We start from the raw sequence: 8,362 nt of genomic DNA on the forward strand, positions 1-8,362 counted from the left end.
ACGCAGAAAGAGCAGGCTTCCTCCGGTCCTCGCTCCCCATCTTGGCCACCCCCCTCCCCCTCAATTTCGACCCCGCCCTCCCCTCCCCCGGATCGCTCGCCCGCGCCGCCTCCGCCCTCTCGACCGACCTCGTCGTGCCCGTCCTCTTCCCCCGCCTGTGCGAAATCGCCCGCTACGACCGCGATGTCATGTTTAGCCGTGACTCTATGATATGCGCCGCCGCAGAAGACTGCGACTACTGCCCCGGCGATCTCGGCGGCCCGCTCGTCCAGTACTCGGCCTCTGGTATGCCCGTCCTCATCGGCATCATCCATGTCTCCAACGGCTGCGGCGTCATCTCTCGCCCCGGCATCTACACCCGCACCTCGGCCCTCCAAGAGTTTCTCGAGGACCAGCGCGAGATCAACAATGCTCGCTTTAAAGAATTTGGGGGCGCCTTGCTGCAGGTCACCCCCGACCCGTCCCCCTCCCCTTCACTCACGCCGACGCCCAGCATCATAGGGAGCAACGTGCCCACCGCGGCGCCCTCGAGACAAGCCCGCCCGTCTTCTTCCATGTCTCAGCTGCCGTTGAAAAAGGGAGCCAGCGACGGTTCGGAGACACGGTGGATCGGGCTTGCCGTGTCGGTCGCCTTCATCGCCTGCATGTTTGGGGCGCTGCTGAAGCATCGATTTGGGGAAGATCGACCGGAGCACGGTGAGTAGTACACGATGTACACGTGTTCACAGCCGTATTTTTTGACACATCATACATGTGTCCTTGAAGGCAACGATGACAGGTGAGCAAGTGCCATTGCGTCTGTGAGGGCCTTGCCGTTGGGAACCATGCAGCCGGCGTTCAAGCCGTCTACCAGAACTGTGCCGTGTCGGTGGCGACTACCGTACACACAGTACCCTGGTAGCGTACCGTATCGAAGATTGACGGCCCCCTCTTTGTTTCACCTCGGCGGGGTCTTTTCACTTGCTCGCCACCTTTTTCGTCGTCATCACCACATGATATAATCATCGCCACATGATATAATCATCCCCCTTCACTCTTACGCCGCCCCCCACAGCCGTCTATGTCAGCCCCTCGCCTAACGCCCGTCACGGCATAATCGTCCCCGCCCCCTCCCATTGGCCGTTACCCACAAAACCCCCCCTATCTAAACCCCCCCACGTCCTCCCCAACACACAGCACCCGAACATCACCGACCCGGACACCACATGTCCCAACCTCATGTCTCACCCATTCCCATTCCTCCTAACTATCCTCCTTCTCCTCCCGCTCGTTCTTTCCACCCGCTGCCCCGACATTCTTACCACGCCCTCCAGCAGAATCGTTGGCGGCACCCCAGCCCCACCACCCACCGCCTCCTTCACAGCCTCCCTTGTCCAAGCCTTCTCCTCGGCATGCACCGGCTCGCTCCTCTCTCCCACCTGGGTCCTCACCGCCCGCCACTGTCTCCCCACTAACGCCACCTTCGTCTTTCTTTCCACGTCCCACCGCTCCTCAGGCCCGCTCATCTCCGTCCGTTCCGTCCATCTCCACCCTAGCGACGACATGCGCGACGACATCGCCCTTGTCCAGCTAGCCGAACCCGCTCCCCTAAACGCCACCTTTGTCAAGATTAACGACAACCCGCAGCTACCTGTCGCGAAAGCTTTCGTCCGCGCCGTCGGCTTCGGCTCCACCGCGTACGCCGGGCCCCCCAACCGCCTACTGCGCCAGGTCGACACCCCCTTCGTGCCCACGGACGAGTGCCGCGAAGAATATGGTACTCCCGGGGTTCTCGATGATCGCACCCTGTGTGCAGGCTACCCGCAAGGCCGTTGCGGCGTGTGCAACGGCGACTCCGGCGGCCCTTTGCTTCAATTCGACGCAGCCGGTGTCCCTGTACAAGTGGGCATTGCGAGCCGCAGCAGAGGCTGCGCCTGGGAGGGTACGCCCGCTATTTTCGTGAGGGTGAGCGCCTTCGTCCCGTGGATGAGATCAGTGGGGGCCGAGTTCGCCGTGGCCACTGACGCAGCTCAGGTGATGTCAGATGGCCAACAAGTGGACACCGTGACCCCGCAGCAGCAGATGGATACGCGGGAGGGGAGCATACCCAAGTGGGCCATCGGACTCATGGCTGGGGGACCGATGCTCGCCTTCGTGGTCGTGGCCGTCACGGTTTCCGCTGTCGGGAGGACGCGGTCCGAAGGGCAGGAGGAGAGCGGAGATAAAGATGAGAGCCGTGCCTCAAGACAGGGGGAGGAGGTGGCCAGAGAAGGATCACCTGGGCCGGAAGTTGAAGCAGCGCAGGACGTATGAAGAGAGTTTGCTGCAGAACACACGGCTGAGGCATGCAGTCGCTGATTGTTTTTTTTTTTTTGAGTCTCGCCGCAAGTTTCATGCACGGTCGAGACGGCAGGTCGAGCATCAAGTCACTCCTAAGCATTGAGTTGGCGCAGGGGGCGGAGGTGCCCCGACTCGTGCACTGCTGCGTTCACGCGGGCAACCAGCTGTCCATTTTTTTTTGCCAACACATGCAAAGCGAAATGAGCAGACGCGCCGCCAGCACGGCTTTCCGGCGCCGTGCATTGCTGAGGCTGCCAGTTGTGATGCACGCGGAGAGGAGTGGCGCTGTGTGTGAGAAGGCAACACTGCCGGACATCGAGGACCTCTGCTCTGGGCAGGTCGGTCAGATCACGCGCAGAGTGATCACGGGCCAGTGTCGTGTTCTTGTATCAATTTTGACGTGCAGTAGTGACGCTTTACACCTGCACATTTCTGCAACATACAGTGCGCACTGATATTGACACCCTGAACAAAAACCTTTAGCTTTCACATGAACACAAAATATAGAGAAAATTTCATACGTGCCCCCTTTTATTTGGGATTTTTTGTTACGTGCCCCTTTCATAAGCCCCTTTATATAAGCCCCTTTCCTTGGGGGCGCTAGAGTAATGAAAAGGTGAAGAGGGCGTCGTCGGAATGAGTTTGATCAAAGGGAGCACGTTCCCTGACAAGCACAGCATCTTGATGGCTTGATGGGCAACTGACTGAGTGGGCTAAGCACAAGCTTGTAACTCTGTGGTGTGATGTGCAAACTTTTCTTGCGTTGTGCAGGATATCAAAAAGGGACATCTCGATGGCAGCGTCTCGAAGGGAACGCAGGTTTGGAGCGTAAGGATGGCTCAACTAGAAGGGGAGCGGACGGAAGTGAGTTGCAAATTCCGAAAGCCTGAGAAGACGGGGCTTTTCTGCGTGCACGCTTTGACAGTGTTTGATAATCTACGCGAGCGGCATGCGAACGTCCCGGAGGCTGCATACTGGAATCATCTGGATACAAAGTGGGCATCGACTGTTTTTCATCATGCAACACTTCAAAGCCAGTATGTTGCTGCTGCTGCCCTTGCCTCTCAAGTCAACATTAACGTGGATTTGCAGATGCTGCCAATTGCCAAACAGATGAGCGCGTGGAGAGCTCCGAGTCAGGCAGGTCGGCCGAAGAAACGGCGGAAACAGGGGTCGCAGCGCCTCAACGAAAGTCGCGTTGCTCTGCTTGTGGTCAAGTTGGGCACTACACTACGACTTGCGAAGCCCCAGACACTTCTGGGTTCACGCAACACTTTTCAGAAAATAGAAAGGACTATTTACAGCATTTGTAATTTGACACAAGCGCATTTCTCAAAAGGGAGATTTCACGATCAGTAGGGGAAACGGGAAAAAAGAACTGATTCCGTAGGCGAAAGTTTTTTTTGACAGATTTAGTAGGAGAATGCGTTGCAAAGTCACTTTTCCGTTGGCGAAATACGAAAAATGACAGAATCGGTAGGCGTTTTCCTCAAAAACCCAACCATATCTGTTTCAGATTTACGTTTACGCTACTGATCTTGACCGCATCGTCCCAATCCCCCACTGATCTTGAAGTCTTCTGGTAAGCCTAAACCCGTCCCATTCCCTTACTGCTCCTGACTCCTCTTCCCCTTACTGAACATGAGTACTGAGGACGAGCTACAGAGAATTACTGCGATCCCGTAAATTACTTTTGTATTGAAGGTATTCTTCCCACGAAATACCGAGGAGAGCATCCCGCTATCCAACATTCGACGTGCGTATTTGAACCTATGCCTTCGGGTCCATCCAGACCACGGAGGGATTGGTAATATCGAAGAGGCCCCTCGCTGTACGCAATAAATATCAAAATGCCTTGAGTTGGCCAAAGAGTATGCAGATAGCCATGAAGGAAGAAGTTCTTGTCTAATTCCAGGACATATTTGCTTTAATGGCTTTACTACGAATGAAGATGTTCCATTTCAAGAGAGAGATCCGTCTGATGCATTCAGAGACGATCTAGGCGACCTTTTTGACGGTCTCTTTCCCAGCGAAGAAGAAGAATTTATGCGAAAAAGGTCTGCATACCGGAGCTGCAGTCCTGATCACGACAATAGCAGTTCCGATGACATTATTTTGTTTGTCTTAGAATGCACAGCGCCATTTATGAAGGGAAAAAACTTGAAACAATCACATCACACTCCTCAGGAGGCTACAACCTCACCAAAAACCCCTCTTTGAGGACGAATCGCAGCGTCATACAGAAAAATTGCAAACGGTACGTGAAAGCAAGCGTGCGTACAAAACAAGAGTTCGGGATGAGGCGAGAGAAGCACTTGCAGAGGAGAGAAGGACCTCTGAGAGTTGGCGGCCGGAACGAGCAGTTGAAATAAGACCAGCACAAGGACTCCAAATGGACGCGAGGTGGAAATGTGAGCGGTATTGCCGTGCACATACGGCGTTTTTATCCATACGAAAAGGTGTAAATATTCATCAAACGGCTGAGACAGTTTCTCTAACTTGTCAAGATGGTCATTGCAAGGCGAAGATACGGTTTCTTCGAAACCCAAGCACTGGTGGATGGAAGTTGCGTGAGTACAAATCCCATGCATGTCTAGAGTGTGGTACAACTCTCCTCAAACCCTAGCGGGCGAGAGACTCGGAGGATGAGCCGAGGGAGCTCGCGACGCGAGACGCGCGGCGCGCGGTAACCGATCGGACGAGCTCGCGAAAATGGAGTGGCTCACTGGCCGGTTACGCGCAGTCGCCCCGTGGTGCGTGAACGGGAGCGACCGGTAACGGGTTAGAAGCCATCGCGCGCGATAGACAACCGAAACGGACGTATATAGGCGCAAAAGGGACGGGGGCGAGCTTGCCCCAGTTTACTGGTGGGGACGGGTGTCAGGTCTTAACCCCTCAGAGGGACGCCTCGGACACCTGTCCCAGTATACAGTACCTGCCGCCTAGTGCGTACCAGGTACTGTACGCCATTAAAAAACTAGCGCCTCAATTCCTAATTACCGCGCGGACGCTGCAGCTACACGTGTGTACTACTGTACACACGCGCTGCTTACAGACTACCGCACGGATGCCACGTGTGCTAGCGTACACGCGTCATACTGGTAGACTACCGCTTGGCCGACACGTGCACTACTGTACACGTACGCCAGATTACGACCGCTCGGCACGCGCGCGCTCCCTACACGTGGGCACACCCGCCCACGTGTCCACTGTGCACGGCCGCACTGTTAATAATCTCCCCGCGCGCGCGTCCGTCGTTATACTACATAGAGCAAGACGTTAGAAGTGACAAAAATAGTAGGCGAAATTGCACCCCTGCCTATACGGCAAAACAAGTGGCTCGATTGGTTCTTCCAGATCTAAAAGAAAACCCGTCCTTGACAACTAGATTTATCGTCTCACTTGTGACTGCAAAACAGATACACACCCGTCAACAAGGTCTACGTCACTTCTGCGCAGTCAAGAACGAGGTATCACGCATGATGACGGCCAATCGCCTAGAAGAAATGGCAACTATGGAGGGATATGCAATACTGTTACAGGAACTGGGTCATTTTGTCGAGATTTTACATGTTCTGCGGACGAAATGAAGTAAATCGTTTTAAGGCTGCTAGGTTCATATTTAGACAACTCAAGAAAGGCGGGTTCGTGCCTGAGGAGGCAAGATTTGACCACCAAGTTGTCGACTGTTCGGACATTGTGGATGGCAGGAAATATTATTCAGGCTTCGTGTTTGTCCCCAGCATTGCCAGCCATTTTTGCATGTATGGGAGAGCAACAAGAGCCGCTGATGCTGCACACTGTCAGGGTTGCGGACCGCAGTCATATGGCACAACGTATGAGGTCGTTGGCTACGATGCTAACCACAATATAGTACCGCTATTGTTTGCCCACACCGTCGGAACTGAATGCGAAGAATCGTGAACCATGGTGTTTACAAATTTAAAGAGGGTGTCTGGGTTTGATGTTCATGGCCGCGATACTATTGTTGACCAAGAAAAGTCCATTGATTGCTGTTTTGAAAATGTCATGGAATATGCCAAGCTGTTCATCGACCATTTGCATGTTAAGAAAAACATGATGAAGGCATTGGGTAAGGAGAAGGCAGCCGGTATCGCTCAATACGAACGAGCTGTGCATGCACCATCACGGAGTGCTATTGACGCAGTGAAACGGACTTATGGGCAGAGAACCGCCCAGTATCTGTCTCGATTTCCGGATAATGCTCTTTACAGGGCATATGCTGGACTGAAGGATCTAGTGACTTCATCGCAGGGCGCGGAAAGCCAAATGAGTGCCTCACTTAGGAATCAAATCCGAAGTTTGGAACCACAGTCAATGCTGAAAACAGTCCTCGAGTCGCAGCGAAAGTCGTTTCTGAAACGGCAAAATATAGCTCTAAATTGCAAGGCCCCGGTCCCTCCGCAAGTAGAAACGCATTTAGCATCCCTCATTCGTCGAGGAAGGCCCAATCAAGCGCATGTGACGTTTTTAGATGGAACAGATCTTATGGAAGCCACGGTGAATAGTCAAATGGATGGTACCAAAACAAGGCGAGTAGTTCTCAGCAACGAACAGCAGATACCTCCTGAGTGTTGTGTTTATTCCTTCGACAGAGCTCTTTTCCTTGCTGGCACGGAACAGCCGTACTCTGCGAGAAATATGGGACGATGAATTTGTTCAAGTTTATTAGACGTAAAAATCTAACAGTCGCTTGGCAAGAACAGTACGAAGGGCCAACGTTTGGGGTGCCGCTGCAAGCAGACGTCGATAGAGTGGTTCTGGATGCTCAGGAGCAATTTTTGTCTGGTTTTACCATCAACATTCCAGTTGCCCTTGCTCCACCGCGCGGGAGGCCAGTCCAAAATGCGGGAAACGGATGCGTTCATGGTATGAATCCGGGCCTGCGGCTCGAAAACGCTCCTACCACTGCCCTCTGTGCCACCTAAAGGGACATACGGCTCGCAAATGTGAACTGCGTCAGCTGTTTAAAGATGACTGAAGTAGCGTTTTTGCCTGCTACATGTGTTAATTTGTTTTGGCCTACTTCTTTCGTCACAGCCAGGCAGTTCCCTTACCATTTGGTCTTTTCCTCTACTGTTTGAGTCACGGTGGGTAATTTCCGCATGCAATGGCTGCTTCCCCCACTGAACTGCCACTTTTCCCTTATTCTCCTACTGAACTGCTACTTTTCCGAAATTAGCCTAGTGATAAAGCCAAATGGGACGAGTTCGCCAACGAATCGTGATATTTCCCTTTAACAATTTTTCTTGCAATTTTTGCATTACGCAACAGTTATCCGTTACAATTATGTGTATTACATTTTATAGCCCACCCCTACTCCCATCCAAAAAAGTAAAGTGGTACAGAGGCACAACATGGCGCCCGGACGCCAAAGAGACCACAGCTATGCGAAGACAGTCGCAAGGAAGCGGAGCTGGGAGGTCGCTGCGTACATCCTCATGCGAAGGAGCCGTAGAGCAAACTACAATGGTTCTATTTCCCAAGTTCTCTACATTGCACTGGCCAAACATCAAGTGCTCCCATCGGAGAGTGCCAAGTTCATTTTGAAAGCTAAACGTATCTCTTTGTCTGATTTTTCCTTCAACTTTAACAGTTTAACTCAGCTAGACTGTCTTCGTATGTTTAGGTTCGAGAAATACGGCCTTTACAAAATGGTCAACTGTGTAGGACGGCCAATGTCTGTAGCAACTACTAAACGGAACAGATACGCTTATGATCCGATGCTCGTCATATGTGTTATCAAGCGGCGCATTAGTAGCCCGGCGAGATGGTCGGATATGAAAGTGATTTTCGGAAGGCATGCGTCGCAGTTGTCCGAAATCTTTTGGGAAGGACTGGAGAGGTTTCTGTTCCTCAGTAAGCGCTACTCACCGACCCCATACCCCAATCTTTCATAACCAAACACTCATTGCAGAATGCCAACGCAGTACACAGCAAGATCGACGCACTTAAAATTGAGTGGGCTTAATAGATGGCACCGTGATAGCTGTTGGGCGTCCTGGGTATTCCGAAGCACAGA

Source organism: Chondrus crispus, genomic scaffold, assembly GCF_000350225.1.
Source record: "Chondrus crispus Stackhouse genomic scaffold, scaffold_6, whole genome shotgun sequence".
Taxonomy (NCBI): Eukaryota; Rhodophyta; class Florideophyceae; order Gigartinales; family Gigartinaceae; genus Chondrus; species Chondrus crispus.